The sequence below is a fragment of the Diabrotica virgifera genome, chromosome 7 (assembly GCF_917563875.1).
Source record: "Diabrotica virgifera virgifera chromosome 7, PGI_DIABVI_V3a".
NCBI classification, from domain to species: Eukaryota; Metazoa; Arthropoda; class Insecta; order Coleoptera; family Chrysomelidae; genus Diabrotica; species Diabrotica virgifera.
In genome coordinates, this window is record NC_065449.1 from 63572131 (window position 1) to 63586493 (window position 14363).

The window sequence follows — 14363 nt, forward strand, 5'->3', positions numbered from 1 at the left end:
ATTAAATCAACCAGAAAATGTTAATAAATTATTAGCAAGTAGACCGTTTTTGATGATTTTAAAAAAACAAAATGATTGATATGATAGACAACAGTCTAATATGTTAGATTTATTAAAGTTGATAAAACTAAAACAGACAAACAAGGTACAATTGAAGAGGGCGAGCAATTAGACTATCTAGTCTAATATTTTAGGCATCTTCTAATCCCTCACACCAATTTAGCATCCGATAATATCATACAAAAGAAACCCGAAGAAATTAATATATTTACTCTAAATTTTGTGTAACTACAGCTTTTAGAACATCCAAAAAACCTACAACTTGTTTTATAAGTATGTATCACATATATTGTGGCCATATCACATGGAAAAAACTCCTGTAACTGGCTGTATACCGTAAATCACAAAAAATAAACACTTTATCTTGTAAAAGGTATATTTAAAATCCCTAAAAAGGGTTATATCAACAGAACGTTTTCGGAATCAATATTCCTTCATCAGTGTTATCACAGGTTTACATGTTTTAAGCCACCAAAATGTACGGGTAAAAACCGTAAGTTGTTTTAAAATTGTGAAGGTTACATTATATTATAAAATTTTAAGGGATGTTAAAAATATTTCCAGATTAACCCCTGGCATGACATGACATCAACCATATTGGTTGGAATATATAAAGGTAGGACCTCAATGGCAGAGTTTAGATGGCAGGGTTTAGGTCATCTAAACTCTGCCATGTGAGGTCCTACCATGAGGTTAATCTGGAAATATTTTTAACATCCCTTAAAAATTTTATAATATAATGTAACCTTCACAATTTTAAAACAACTTTAGGGTTTTTACGTACATTTTGGTGGCTTGTACATGTAAACATGTAAACCTGTGATAACACTGATGATGGAATATTGATTCCGAAAACGTTCTGTTGTGATATATAACCCTTTTTAGGGATTTTAAATATACCTTTTACAAAATAAGGTTTTAAACAACTGTAGTTGTTTACTTATAAACTTCATCATTAATTTATTGCAGTGAACTGATGAAGCTTTTGAAATTTTAAAAAAGTGAAACGCATTCATTAAATCCATGAAGTAGCTGACTTTTTTGCCAAATAAATACCAAATAAACCTCTCCATTCACTTGCTGAATACATAATATATAAAAATATAAATACATAAAACACGTTTATTTATTTCCTATTTATTGGAAAAAGCATGACATTTTCTACAATTAAGTAAAGATTAAGTAACAACGTGCTATCGAATGTTTTCATTCCGTACACTTAGAAAATATTTAAAAATTACCATAAACTACTAATTAAAGTAATAATTTACTATACAATCAAGAAATGTCCTTGTTAATATAAACAATCTATAATAAAAATGATTATCACTATGGCGATAATAACAAGGATAACCAAACAATCAACACTAAATCAAAATTTCTTATCAGTATATTGTTTAAATTTGACACTAATTTGGTAACCAATTAGATAAAAAATCGAAAGATTAAATAAATAAATTTATTTCTTATTTTTGTAGTGCCTATCCGTTGCGGATATTTGAGAGATTAGAAGTATTTCATCTTCTGCGTAGCAGATTATTTTAAGTTGTTTTTCTCCCATTTCGTATCCTTTTTTAGTTCTTATTTTTTTATTTCATCTATGATCAGGTTGAACAATAAAGTACTTTCTACTCTTTTTAATGACAGAGACACAATACAAATCTAGACATCTTCTTCTAGACTTAAATCCTCTATAGTTATAATAGTTATTTATGATATAAGTGTTAAAAGTACACGTTTAAGGCACGCATGTGGAAGTTTGCAGAATGAGCGAAAGCGAGTTCTGCAATTCACATGAGTGCCTTAAAAATGTACTTTTTAACACGCATATCATACAATATTTTTTCTACAAACGTAATTACAGGACAATATCTACAAAAACTTTTACTTGAACTTGACTGACATTCTAATTTTATATTTTTTTGACATTACATCAAAATACGGTCAATACGAACTGCAGTGCCACAAAAATTTTAAAGCACTAGTGCCTTAAAGTAGCATTTTTAACGCTCGTATGGAGGGCTAAAAATTTCATTTTTAACACGGTTGTAGAAAATAGTATATTGTGCAACAAGTGCAGAAAGATACTAATTTCTCACGAGTTTGAAAAGTTGCGGTACGAGCGCAAGCGAGTGCCGCAATTCAAACGAGTGAGAAATTATCTTTCTGCACGTGTTTCACACTATACTTTTTCTACAAGCACAGTTTTTCCTAAAAATAAAAATCACAATTTCCAAACGACGATTAATTATAATAGGTACCTATGTGATAAATTTTAAACTGTATTTAATTAATACCTACTAATCAATTTAAATTCCTTATACCTAAATAAATTGCACAGAAATCAGTTAAAAAATTAATGCACTGCCTTAATTTGTTTAAATTTAAACAATTATTACACATTATTGACATTATATTTATGCAGTCACGGATTTACACAAAACCTGCTTCATTCGACGTCTCCTGCACAGGTTGCTAAATCCTTATTGGTTATTTGATAATTATAAAATGTTTAATAAGAATAAAATTGTAAAATAAAACAGTTGTAACATCCATAATTTAGTTTCTATGCTATAGTTAAATATAATAATTGTCTTATAGGTTATATATTTGTCTAAAGTTTAACCACGGATGTAAACAGAATATAACGTTACTCAGAATGCGGTAGTCCACGGATGTAAACAGAATATAACGTTACTCAGAATGAGGTAGTCAACTGTGCAGAAAAGAACTTTGCGGCACAGAAACGTCACTTTGCGGCACAGAAACGTCACTTTTCTGCACACTAATGTCAAATATCTTATACTGTGAGAAAATGTCAAGTTTGCTAACATAAAACCGTGCAGAAAAGTGCACTTTGAATAGTGGTTGTAGAAAAAATATTTTAATTATATTTTAATAAAATTTTAAAATGCAATCTCAGTGCCATCTCAGTGTATTTAATATCATAAAAAATTCATTAATCCCACTTAATTTGTTATAAAATAAAATATAACTACAGAAACATTTTAAGACCTGCTTAGTAGTCAACAATAATTTTTTGCTATACAATCAAACAGATATCATGCTTATAATCGCACATTTTATGTTTAGTTCGTAATTTTGTAGTAATGCAGCCATTCTTTTATTAACATTGAAGTTGCTAGGTTATTGAACCAAAAACCGTAACTGTTATGGTACGTCAGCATTGTCATTTAAAATATACTGTCAGTACAGCTGAAGAAGAAAAATGGAACATTTTCTCATTTTCAGCTTTTACACGCAAGAATTGACCTAAATACGGTAATGAGGAGGTACGTATGTAAGATTCAATGAATATCTCGCTATTGTTCATTAACAAACACTGGCGTACAAATAATTTTTATACGAGGAAATATAAATTGTATACTTATATCTACAAATATACCTGGAGCTTCATCTTGATTCTAAATTAAACTGTAAACAACACATTTTCAAGAAGAAGAAACAAACTGAGTTGAAAGTGAAAAAAATTAATTGGCTTATAGGTCGAAAGTCTCGACTATCAATTGAGAACAACCTGCTCATTTATAAAACAGTCATCAGACCTATATGGACGTACGGAATCGAACTATGAAGTTGTGCCAGCAAATCAAATACAGAAATAATCCAAAGAGGATAAATATTCCGTATTCGTAAACATAGGCGTAACCAGGGGGTGGTTTTGGTGTATCCCCCTTTTGGATGTACTTTGAGCTCTAGGTATAGGCTTAACAGCATTATTATTCCATATCCCCCAGAGACTTTCAAGTAGACGTAACCCTCCCTAAGGATCATCCTGGTTACACCTCTGTTCGTAAACAAGGTTAAATATCACGGTGAACGCCAGGTCGTGAATGCAATATTATAGATTCCCTTGTCGAGTATTTCACCACCCAGCTTTATTTTTCCATCTTAAAAATCACAGAGGATAAATAATTCGAATTTTAGTTCCTGTCTCATTTTGACTGACGATTCATAGATGGTGCTAGTTGCATCTTTTGTAATTATTTTAATAATTACACCAAAAGGATGAAAAGATTTGTCCAGATCCTGTCCTTCCAGTTCAGTGCGTCTACACAGGTGCTGTGATGAGAATAAGTTGAATTTGAAATACATACAGTATGACGCCCTTTTATGTAATCAAATCGGAATCATCTTTACTTTCAGTTTAAATATCAAGATTCATTCGTTTTAATAAACTTTTTATAAAAAAAAAACAATAAAATCCTGTATAAAAGGTATATTTAAAATCCCTCAAAAGGACCACATCAAAATCACAACATAACTAGTTTTCGACTGGTTTACCAGTCATCATCAGTGTTTGCCTAAAATGAATATAACCTGATAAAATAATGCAAAGATATTGAAATTTTGACTACGGTTAAGAAAATTATAGGTTATACTCACGTGCAAATTACATGCTAACCACCAAGATATTGTTTGACAAAAATATGTGGGTCAAAGCCCAGTAAAAGTTGTCCGTCAAGGAAACATTGGTTAAAAATGTTACATCAAACTAGGATGTTTAAAATATTTGGCTAATCTGCCCCAGGTAACATCTGAGCTTTGGATATGACTTGTTCACAGTATGACGTCAAGTGACAATACTTTTATACTTTTAATATGTGAACAAGTCATATTCAAAGCTCAGATGTTACCTGGGGCAGATTAGCCAAATATTTTAAACATCCTAGTTTGATGTAACATTTTAAACCAATGTTTCCTTGACGGACAACTTTTAATGGGCTTTGACCCATATATTTTTGTCAAACAATATCTTTCTGGTTAGCATGTACATTGCACGTGAGTATAACTGATAATTTTTTTAACCGTAGTCAAAATTTCAATATCTTTGCTTATTTTATCAGGTTATATTCATTTTAGGTAAACACTGATGATGACTGGTAAACCAGTCGAAAACTAGTTATGTTGTGATTTTGATGTGGCCCTTTTGAGGGATTTTAAATATACCTTTTATACAGGATTTTACTGTTTTTTGTATTATATGGTATACAGCCAACTACAGGAAAACTTTTTCCTTGTGGATTTTTTAAACTTTGTATACTTACGCTATGAGCTCGTAGGTAGAGGGGATAATTAAAAATTCGCGAGCGCCAGTAGTGACAAGTCTTGTAAGCTTTTACTGGAAATTTGACATAAATGTCAAAGTGATTGTGAGTGTTTAAAACATTGAAATTAAAAACATTAATAGGAAACAATATTAGTTGGAGTTGGTCAAAGCTGTGGTGTATATTTTTACCTTAAATATACTTAATATAGTCCGTTTCATGACCATTTTTCAGTGCGTAACAGTTTTTCGATTTCTCTCTAACGCATTAAATTGTATGTGACAGAAAAAAGGCACGTCGGTGATAACAGACATTTATAACATTTCTTCTAGTTATTCTAGTTGTCGATAGATGGCGCCATAATCAAAAAAGAATTATTTATTAAATAAAATAATAATATTATCAATATAATCTGTACAATTTATAAGACTACACAAATCAAAGAAAATACCATTTTATAAATGCAATAGACACAATTGATTTGTTTTTATTCCAAATTGCAAATAAAATGTAACAACTGTCAGATTTAACTAAAATGTCATGTTAGAATAAATGTCATAAATGTGTATTATCACGGACTTACCTTTTTTTCTATAATTTGTGACGCACTGAAAAATGGTCATGAAAAGGAGAATACTTACGTTTTAAATACTGAATTTAAGTTTTTTTAATATTTCGTAATATGTAATTATAAATTAATGTAAGCCCATCTACACGATAATTGTGAAAGTATCCGAAGTAAGAAATTAATATTTCATTAATAGAACGTTAAAATGATTAGCAAAATCTTTAAAAAATCGATTACAATTTAATTACTTTTTTGCGTTGTAAATATTAAGCGATAACAATTAAATAATGTAACAAAATAATTATTGACCTACCCTCGTATACCAGCTCCCGTCTCCGCACAGACAGAACACTATCGATGTTTCGAGATACGCCGATGACGTGCAAGCGGTCGAGTCACATGGACATAGCTGGAGATATATAGATATTTCTGGAATATCTGTATCGCATATATAAATAGGACATATTTGTAAATAGAGTTAGTCTCAAGCTAAAGTTTGTAAAGTAAACTTGTATAAATAAAAAATAAAGTCGTATATAAATTACGAACCGCTGGTTTTATTGTAATTAGAAGTAATTACACTAATCACGCTACAGTTGGTGTCGGTGTTCGGTTAACTTAGTGCGATATAAATAAGTGAATTACAGAGAGACTTTAAAATACTTTTGAACTTTATTCGTCGGGAATAACCGGAGTGCGTTAATTGTTCGGTATTCGGAAAGACTTTAAAATACTTTTGGACTTTATTCGTCGGGAATAGTTAAAGTGCGTTGATTGTTCGGTATTCGGAAAGACTGTTAAAAGACATTTTGGAAAGTACGTGTGTGCCGACCAAAGATGTTGCTACAAGAACTTACAGTAAAACAGCTCCGTGAACAGCTCGAGGAACGGGATCTGGACAGCAGTGGGCTCAAGATAGTCCTACAAGCACGACTCGAGGATGTCCTCACGAAGAACGGAGAAGACCCAAAGACGTTCCACTTCCAGTCAGCAGAACAAGTAATCTTATCGAAATTAAAAACTGTTTCTGAAACGATCGATGAAACTTCTAGAAGAAGCGACGAGAAACTTGAAGAAGTTAGTAGAAGAAGCGACGAGAAACTTGAAGAAGTTAGTAGAAAAAGCGACGAGAAATTCGAAAATGTTGCTAAAAGATTCGATGAGACTTCTCAAATAATTAAAGAGGTCTGTAGGCAAAACAACGAAAAACTAGAAGAAGTTTGTAAACAGAACAATGAGAAATTTGAAGAAGTTTCTAGAACATTCGATAAGATGCAGAAAAGTGTAGAGACCGTAGAAGAAAAGATCAAACAGCTAGAGAGCAGGATAACCGATACAAAAGTACAACCATCAGTTAATGCAGCAACGTTAGATCCTTTAGTGAAAGATGAACTACCGAGAGACGAAACGTCGCATAATATGAGATTCAAATTACCACCATTTGATGGAAAGTCCTCTTGGTCCATATATCTTAGACAGTTTGTAGCTATTGCGACCGCCAATCATTGGACCGAACAAGAAAAGGCTGTTTCCTTGACTGCTGCTTTACGAGGTGATGCTGCAGATATATTAAGGTCAATTCCCAAGGGTCAAGAAAATTGTTACCAGACCTTGTTCACTCGTCTAGAAAAACGCTATGGAGATGCCCATCTACAACAAGTATACAAAGCACAACTGCGAAGTAGAAGTCAACGAGCAAGTGAGAATCTGCAAGAATTTGAAGCAGATGTGGCTCGTGTGGTGCGGTTGGCTTATCCAGAGGTGCCAGACAGCGTTTTAGAAGAAATTGCAGTAGATACCTTCGTCAATGGGCTGAAAGATAATGAACTACAGAAAGCTTTACGACTAGCAAGACCGAAAGTTTTAGATGAAGCACTTGCTATTGCATTGGAACACGACACGGCTAGTCAAACTTCACGAAACAATCGAGTAATAACCGTGGAAAAAGGCGATAAGAGAAAAGATGAACGTTTGGTGGAAATGGTACGGAGGGTGATTCGTGACACGATGCCGAAAAGACGCATGAAGAGGGCTGGAAGAGTTGGTTCAAATACAGATGCTTCCTCGATACGGCCATGCAGTGAAAGTTGTAATCACCGGCTTAAAGTAGATGAACAGCTTTGCCCTGTGAGACGAACTACCGTCGTTAATGAGCAATGGCAGCCACAACAGTTACAAGAAGCCCAAGAAGACGATCCATGTATAAAAAGAGTATTGGATTGGATGCGTCGAGGTGAGAGACCTAGTTGGCAAAACATTAGTGCATGTAGTCCGGAAGTCAAGGCCTACTGGAGCCAATGGAATTGCCTGATACTAAAAGATGATCTTCTGTACAGAACCTTTGAGAACGATGATGGTACAGAATCTAAGCTTCAGTTGATTGTACCTAAAAGTAAAGTGTCAGAAGTATTGCGTCAGTTGCATGACGGTACATCAGGTGGACACTTTGGTATTACGAAGACTCTGCAAAAGGTTCGACAACGGTTCTATTGGGTGAACTGTAAAGATGATGTAAGAAGATGGTGCCAGAAATGTGAACTGTGTGCATCCGGTAATGGTCCAGTTGGTAAAAAGAGAGCACCCATGAGACAGTACAATGTTGGCAGTCCTATGGAAAGAGTAGCAATCGACATTGCAGGTCCATTTCCAGAAACTGATGCTGGAAATAAATACATCCTGGTAGCCATGGATTATTTTACGAAATGGACCGAGGCCTATGCATTACCAAATCAAGAAGCTGCTACCGTTGCAGAGGTATTTGTTAAAGAATTCTTCAGCCGATTTGGTGTTCCCTTGGAGATCCACTCCGACCAAGGGCGAAACTTTGAGTCAGCTCTTTTCCAAAACGTTTGTAAATTGATTGGTGTCAATAAGACCAGAACAACACCCCTGCATCCTCAATCAGATGGGATGGTCGAGAGGATGAACCGAACGATGGGTAAACACTTGTCCAAAGTTGTATCTGAACATCAGCGAGATTGGGACCAACACATTCATTTATTCCTGATGGCCTACCGCTCGGCCGTGAATGAAACTACAAGTCAAACACCAACCTGCCTGATGTTGGGTCGTGAAGTTCGTTTGCCCTGCGACCTAGAGTTTGGCTGCAGACCTTCCGAGGAATATGTTGCAGGCGAAGAATACGTAGACCGCCTGAAGTTACGAATGAACAACATTCATGAACTTGCCCGACAACACATCCAGATAGCCAGTGACAGAATGAAAGATCAATATGATTCTCGCTGCAAGAATGAAAGCTTCGAAGTAGGTGATCTTGTCTGGCTTTATAATCCACAACGTCGTCGAGGCCTGTGTCCTAAACTGCAAAGACAATGGGAAGGTCCGTATGAAGTTAAGAAGAAAATAAATGACGTAATATACAGAATTAAGAAGTTACCAAACGGTAAACCAAAAGTTATTCACATAAATCGTCTTGCACCATATGCTGGCTCAAATGAAACAGAGGAAGCCCGAGTCCTCCAACAGGAGATGAAAGATGCACCACAGCCAAGTTTTAAGGAATTTATGTCAAATTACGCAGAAAGAAAGAGTGCTAGATTCGGCGTGACCACAGAAGTTCAGCAAGATCTGTTTGGTGTTCCAGAAAACGTCTCTCTAGCCCACTGTGTTGCCCAAGACCTCGAGATGACTAAAGGAATCTCGTCCGTATTCAATAGAAAGTTCGGCCGCCTGGACGAGTTAAGGAATCAACAACCTAAAATTGGAAGAGTATTGCGATTGGAAGATGGTCCTCGATCTTTGCTGTATATAGTGACCAGGAAGTCTTATACGGACACGCCAAGCTACGAGAACATATGGCATGCTCTAACTAATTTGAAGAAAATGGTCTGTAATTATGACATCAAAGATTTGGCTTTACCAAAAATTGGCCATGAAGTAGAAAATCTGGATTGGAAGATTGTGAGAAGCATGCTGGAAGTGATCTTCAGAGAAACTGGCGTACGGATTACTGTGTGTTGCATGAACCCAAAGATGTCACACCCTTCAAAGACAGTAGACTGTTACTTCTTTTCTAGGGGTGTATGCAGAGCTGGAGAATCCTGTAGATTCCGCCATCCTGGGCCATCTAGAGTTGCTGATCGGGACGCTCAGATCTTAAGAGGGGAGCAGTGTAACAAAATAATTATTGACCTACCCTCGTATACCAGCTCCCGTCTCCGCACAGACAGAACACTATCGATGTTTCGAGATACGCCGATGACGTGCAAGCGGTCGAGTCACATGGACATAGCTGGAGATATATAGATATTTCTGGAATATCTGTATCGCATATATAAATAGGACATATTTGTAAATAGAGTTAGTCTTAAGCTAAAGTTTGTAAAGTAAACTTGTATAAATAAAAAATAAAGTCGTATATAAATTACGAACCGCTGGTTTTATTGTAATTAGAAGTAATTACACTAATCACGCTACAATAATATATTTAAAAATTACCGGTGAAAGTTGCATTAGTAATCCGCTAGGAGCGACACCAGCGAAGCTCAGAACGTATACCTATAACATTTAATAAAAATTTTTTCTCTTATAACTAACCTCAATAATGATTACTTATACCTTTCAGTCTTTCTTGTGTATGTAGGTACTTAAAATTGCTCATTGTTTTCCAAAACCACTAAAATAATCTAGCACAGTTTATTGTTAGTAGGTAGTTCAGCTGAGCAGAAGAAGCTTTCCACACTTTATTACTTCGGTGAATAGAGATGGGATTGTCCGTGTATAGTTTATAAAATCGTTGTAGTTATATCGATATATTTACAGTAATTCAGTGGACCTGTTTATTACACGTATTATGAAAGGAAATACATTGAAACAAGGTGTATTATTCATAATTACTCAGGAAAATAAAAAAAAAAAAGCTAAAAGGGCGGGTCATTAATATAGATTACTTCATTGCTTGTTTTAAACGTTTTATACGTTTGGAATTTTTCTTCTCAGGTAGCTTCCTCCGTGGGTATTGTTAGTTGTTGTCCTGGAAACCATCAGGGTCTTCTAAAACACAATTGTCAGAAATATAGATTACTTCATTGCTTGTTTTAAACGTTTTATACCTTTGGAATTCTTCTTCTCAGGTAGTTTTCTCCGTGGGTATTGTTAGTGGTTGCCCTGGAAACCATCAGGGTCTTCTATTGTCAGAAATTGGTGGCATTGCTCCTGAAATGATCCCTTTTTTAAGTTAATATGTATTTTCCTTTTCTAACTTGGTTGCACCGTACCTATGATGGTTGTCTTCTATCTTATATACCATTGTTTTTTTTAATTTTTCGTTAAATAAATAGAGCAATATGGGACACATGCTACGTAGATGCCTCAACAATGGTGTTTTGTGGCAATGGCAATAGATAATACGACTAAAGAAATATTAGAAAGAAATATTAAATATATCATGTATGTGTACCTTTTAAGAAAAATAAAACAGGTTTAATTACCAAAAACGAATCTACAAAAGTGTGATCAGACCATGGTTCTTAATGAAACATAATAATTTTTTGGTCAAGACTTATCTTCGTTTGTATTGTATTGAGGACCACTTCACGAATTTTTATAAAACTTTCGACACAATAATGACATAAGAAGATTCTATTTTACGAGTTTAACGGACATTTCGGTACATAATTAACACTAGAAAGTCTGGCTTAGCATACCTACCTAGAAAGCCCGAAGGGATCATTTTGGCCCCACGTTCTTTAATCAATTAAAACTCAGTTTAAAGAAATTAAATCTACTCTAGACGGTAGAATCTGATTTTATTTTTTACTTTCATTGTTTAAACCAGTGATTCCCAAAGTGGTCCAGGTGGACCCCCAGGGGTCCACGAGGGACTCAACGGGGGTATACGTTGGCGTGAATTAAAAATGGGGGTTCACAAGTTGCAAGTGGGGGTCCACTAAAATTTTATAGCGATTTGGTATTTATTTAAAAATTTTGCATTTTTTTATTGTAAAATATCAATGGAATAAATAATATTTTAATAGTAGTGACTCAAAAATGTTATTATAATCCATCATAACAAGTTATTTTGATTAAAAACAAGTTTTTGATCAAATTTTAGTGTAGAAAACGTTAAAATACCGTTTTTTACATTTTCCTCCATTCCCAAAACACATGTCTTTCGATTTGACTGAAAATTTGCCCACAGATAGCCTAAACACAGGACTTTAAGTGGTTAAAAGAATTTGTATCATTTTACAATACAAAAAAAAATACGTGGAATAATATCAGAGTCAAAAATATAGGCGTATACTGTAAGTACAATTAATTCGGAAAATATCGGCCATACGAACAAAATGTTTAAGAAAATTATAATAATTATTGTAAACACAATTTATTTGGATCAATTTCAGTTCCTACCATTTTTGTCGAAAAGTTGTATCAAATCAATCAGGGCTTATGCTCGCGCCTTTACCGCATACGTACTACCGGAAATATTGATTTTAGCAAAAACATGAAAGAGACCAAAACTGTATAAAATTTAATTCTGTACATTTTTGTATATGTACATTTTTCTTATAAAACTAATAATAAACAAGATAATTCAATAATTATGCTGTAACTGTCACTCTTTCTCCCATAACTCGGAAAATATCGACGGCACAAAAAAATTTTAAATAGAATAAATTATATGAAATCATATTTTCCACAACTTCAGTCCTTACACTTGTTGTCGAAAAGTTAAATATGGCAGAGATATTGAGCAAAAACGGTTCTCCTTTATTCGCGATTTTAAATTTACACAATTGACCCCCTTAAGATTAGAAAAATAGAATCTTGCTTGGGTAGCTCGGCATGCAAGATCAAATGCTAACCCGACTGTACTATATAATTTTGACTCTTTATTGCATGTAACTTTTCTTGTATTGTAAAACTATACAAATTCTTTTAACCATTAAAGTCTTGTGTTTTTGCTATCTGTGGGCAAATTTTCAGCCAAATAGAAGAACATGTGTTTTGGGAATGGAGGAAATGGAAAAAACAATATTTTAACGTTTTCTACGCTAAAGTTTGATCAACAACTTGTTTTAAAACAAAAAACTTGTTATAATGCCTAACAATCACATTTTGGATAACCTTATATTAAAATATTATTTTTTCAATTGATAATTTACGATAAAAAATGCAAATTTTTTTAAATAGATTCCAAATCATTGTAAAATCGCTTAAAATGATATTTTAGGAAAAGAAAAGAAGAACCGGGGGTCCACCGAAACCAGTATATTTTTTAAAGTGGTCTACGAGAAAAAATAGTTTGGGAACCTCTGGTTTAAACACATTCGCTGCCTGTCAAAAACATTTGGAACACCATACCTACCATACAGTTTTCAGTTTTTGATATTTGCCACACATTGCTTGTTACAGCCGTGGCAATGATTGGAAGTATGATTTCCTTTACAAAATATTTTCAACTGATATTTTTTTCGTTTTTGGATAGAAACAGTGATAGTTGTTGGTAGACCTAATGTTGCTAGGCGTAGTTCCAGATTTCGGGAGGCAAGGTATGGGGCCCATAATTCTTCACACAGCCGAAGAATAAACTTACGACGACTGAGTCTACTTCCAGTTATTTCTTTATAAATAATCCATGCATTACTTGCTTCCAAGTCAAGAGTATTATAAAACACGTACATAGGACGCGGACGTCGTCTTGAAGTTACTTTGGTAGTATAAAGACGCGTCATTTGGTCCTCTACACCAACAATTGCATCTTTGTGTTCACCAACCATTGTATCTTTATTACGTAGATGATCAGTACCAGTATAAGGGTAACCATTTACAATAAACATACATAAATATAATTTTACCCATCCGACATGAATTTGAAAGAAAGGCTCGTCGAATTTCCCAAAAAACGATAATAACTTACACAGGGCCAATTTGGCCCCTTTAAACTTCTATGGTAGATTTGTTAGAAAAACCATTTAATAAATTTAGTAAACAATATTTTTTGTGTTAAATAATAAGGCTCTGTATCAAAATATTAAAAGTCATAAAATATGAAATTATTATTGTCTGGTAGATTTGTTAGAAAAACCATTTAATAAATTTGGTAAACAATATTTTTTATAAGGCTTTGTATCAAAATATTAAAAGTCATAAAATATGAAATTATTATTGCCTCAAATAAAAAAACTACAATAACATTAAATCACAACAGGGGCCAAATTGGCCCCTCCGACTTTCTAGTGTTAAAGAATCGTACATGCTATTTTTCTTCAAGTATTCCCCAGAGATCCTGATTTATTATAATATTAATTTTGTCCTTATTTCTTGCCATGGTGGTCTTCATATTATTAGTCCGGTTCCGAAGCTTCACATTGTTTGTTTGAGCAGTATTTGTTTTTCCAATTGGTAGTTTGCTAACCCTCCGAACTCGACATCGTGTTGAAATCCTTTGCACAGGTATTGCAAAGTACATAAACTAAAACTTTCAGCAAGTTTGACATTTAAATATATAGTTTTATACAAAAATTCATCTGATAGTAAGCATTTCTTCTTCTTTGTTCTTTATTTCAAGTCTAACGGTGACTATGTCTCCTTAATGTTCCAACTTTTTTGGGAACCATCCTAGTTCCTAGTTTTCTATGGATGGTTAATTACGAGCATTTCTACTACTTTTATTTTCTTCTAATTCTATAAACACAGTCTCT

General features: G+C 33.8%; 1 protein-coding gene across 1 annotated transcript in view; it reads right to left on the reverse strand.

Moving 5' to 3' along the window:
- The window catches only part of LOC114329836 (protein suppressor 2 of zeste-like), a 231065-nt gene that overhangs the window by 25038 nt on the left and 191664 nt on the right, over positions 1–14363 (reverse strand). The gene's annotated exons all lie outside the window — the stretch shown is intronic.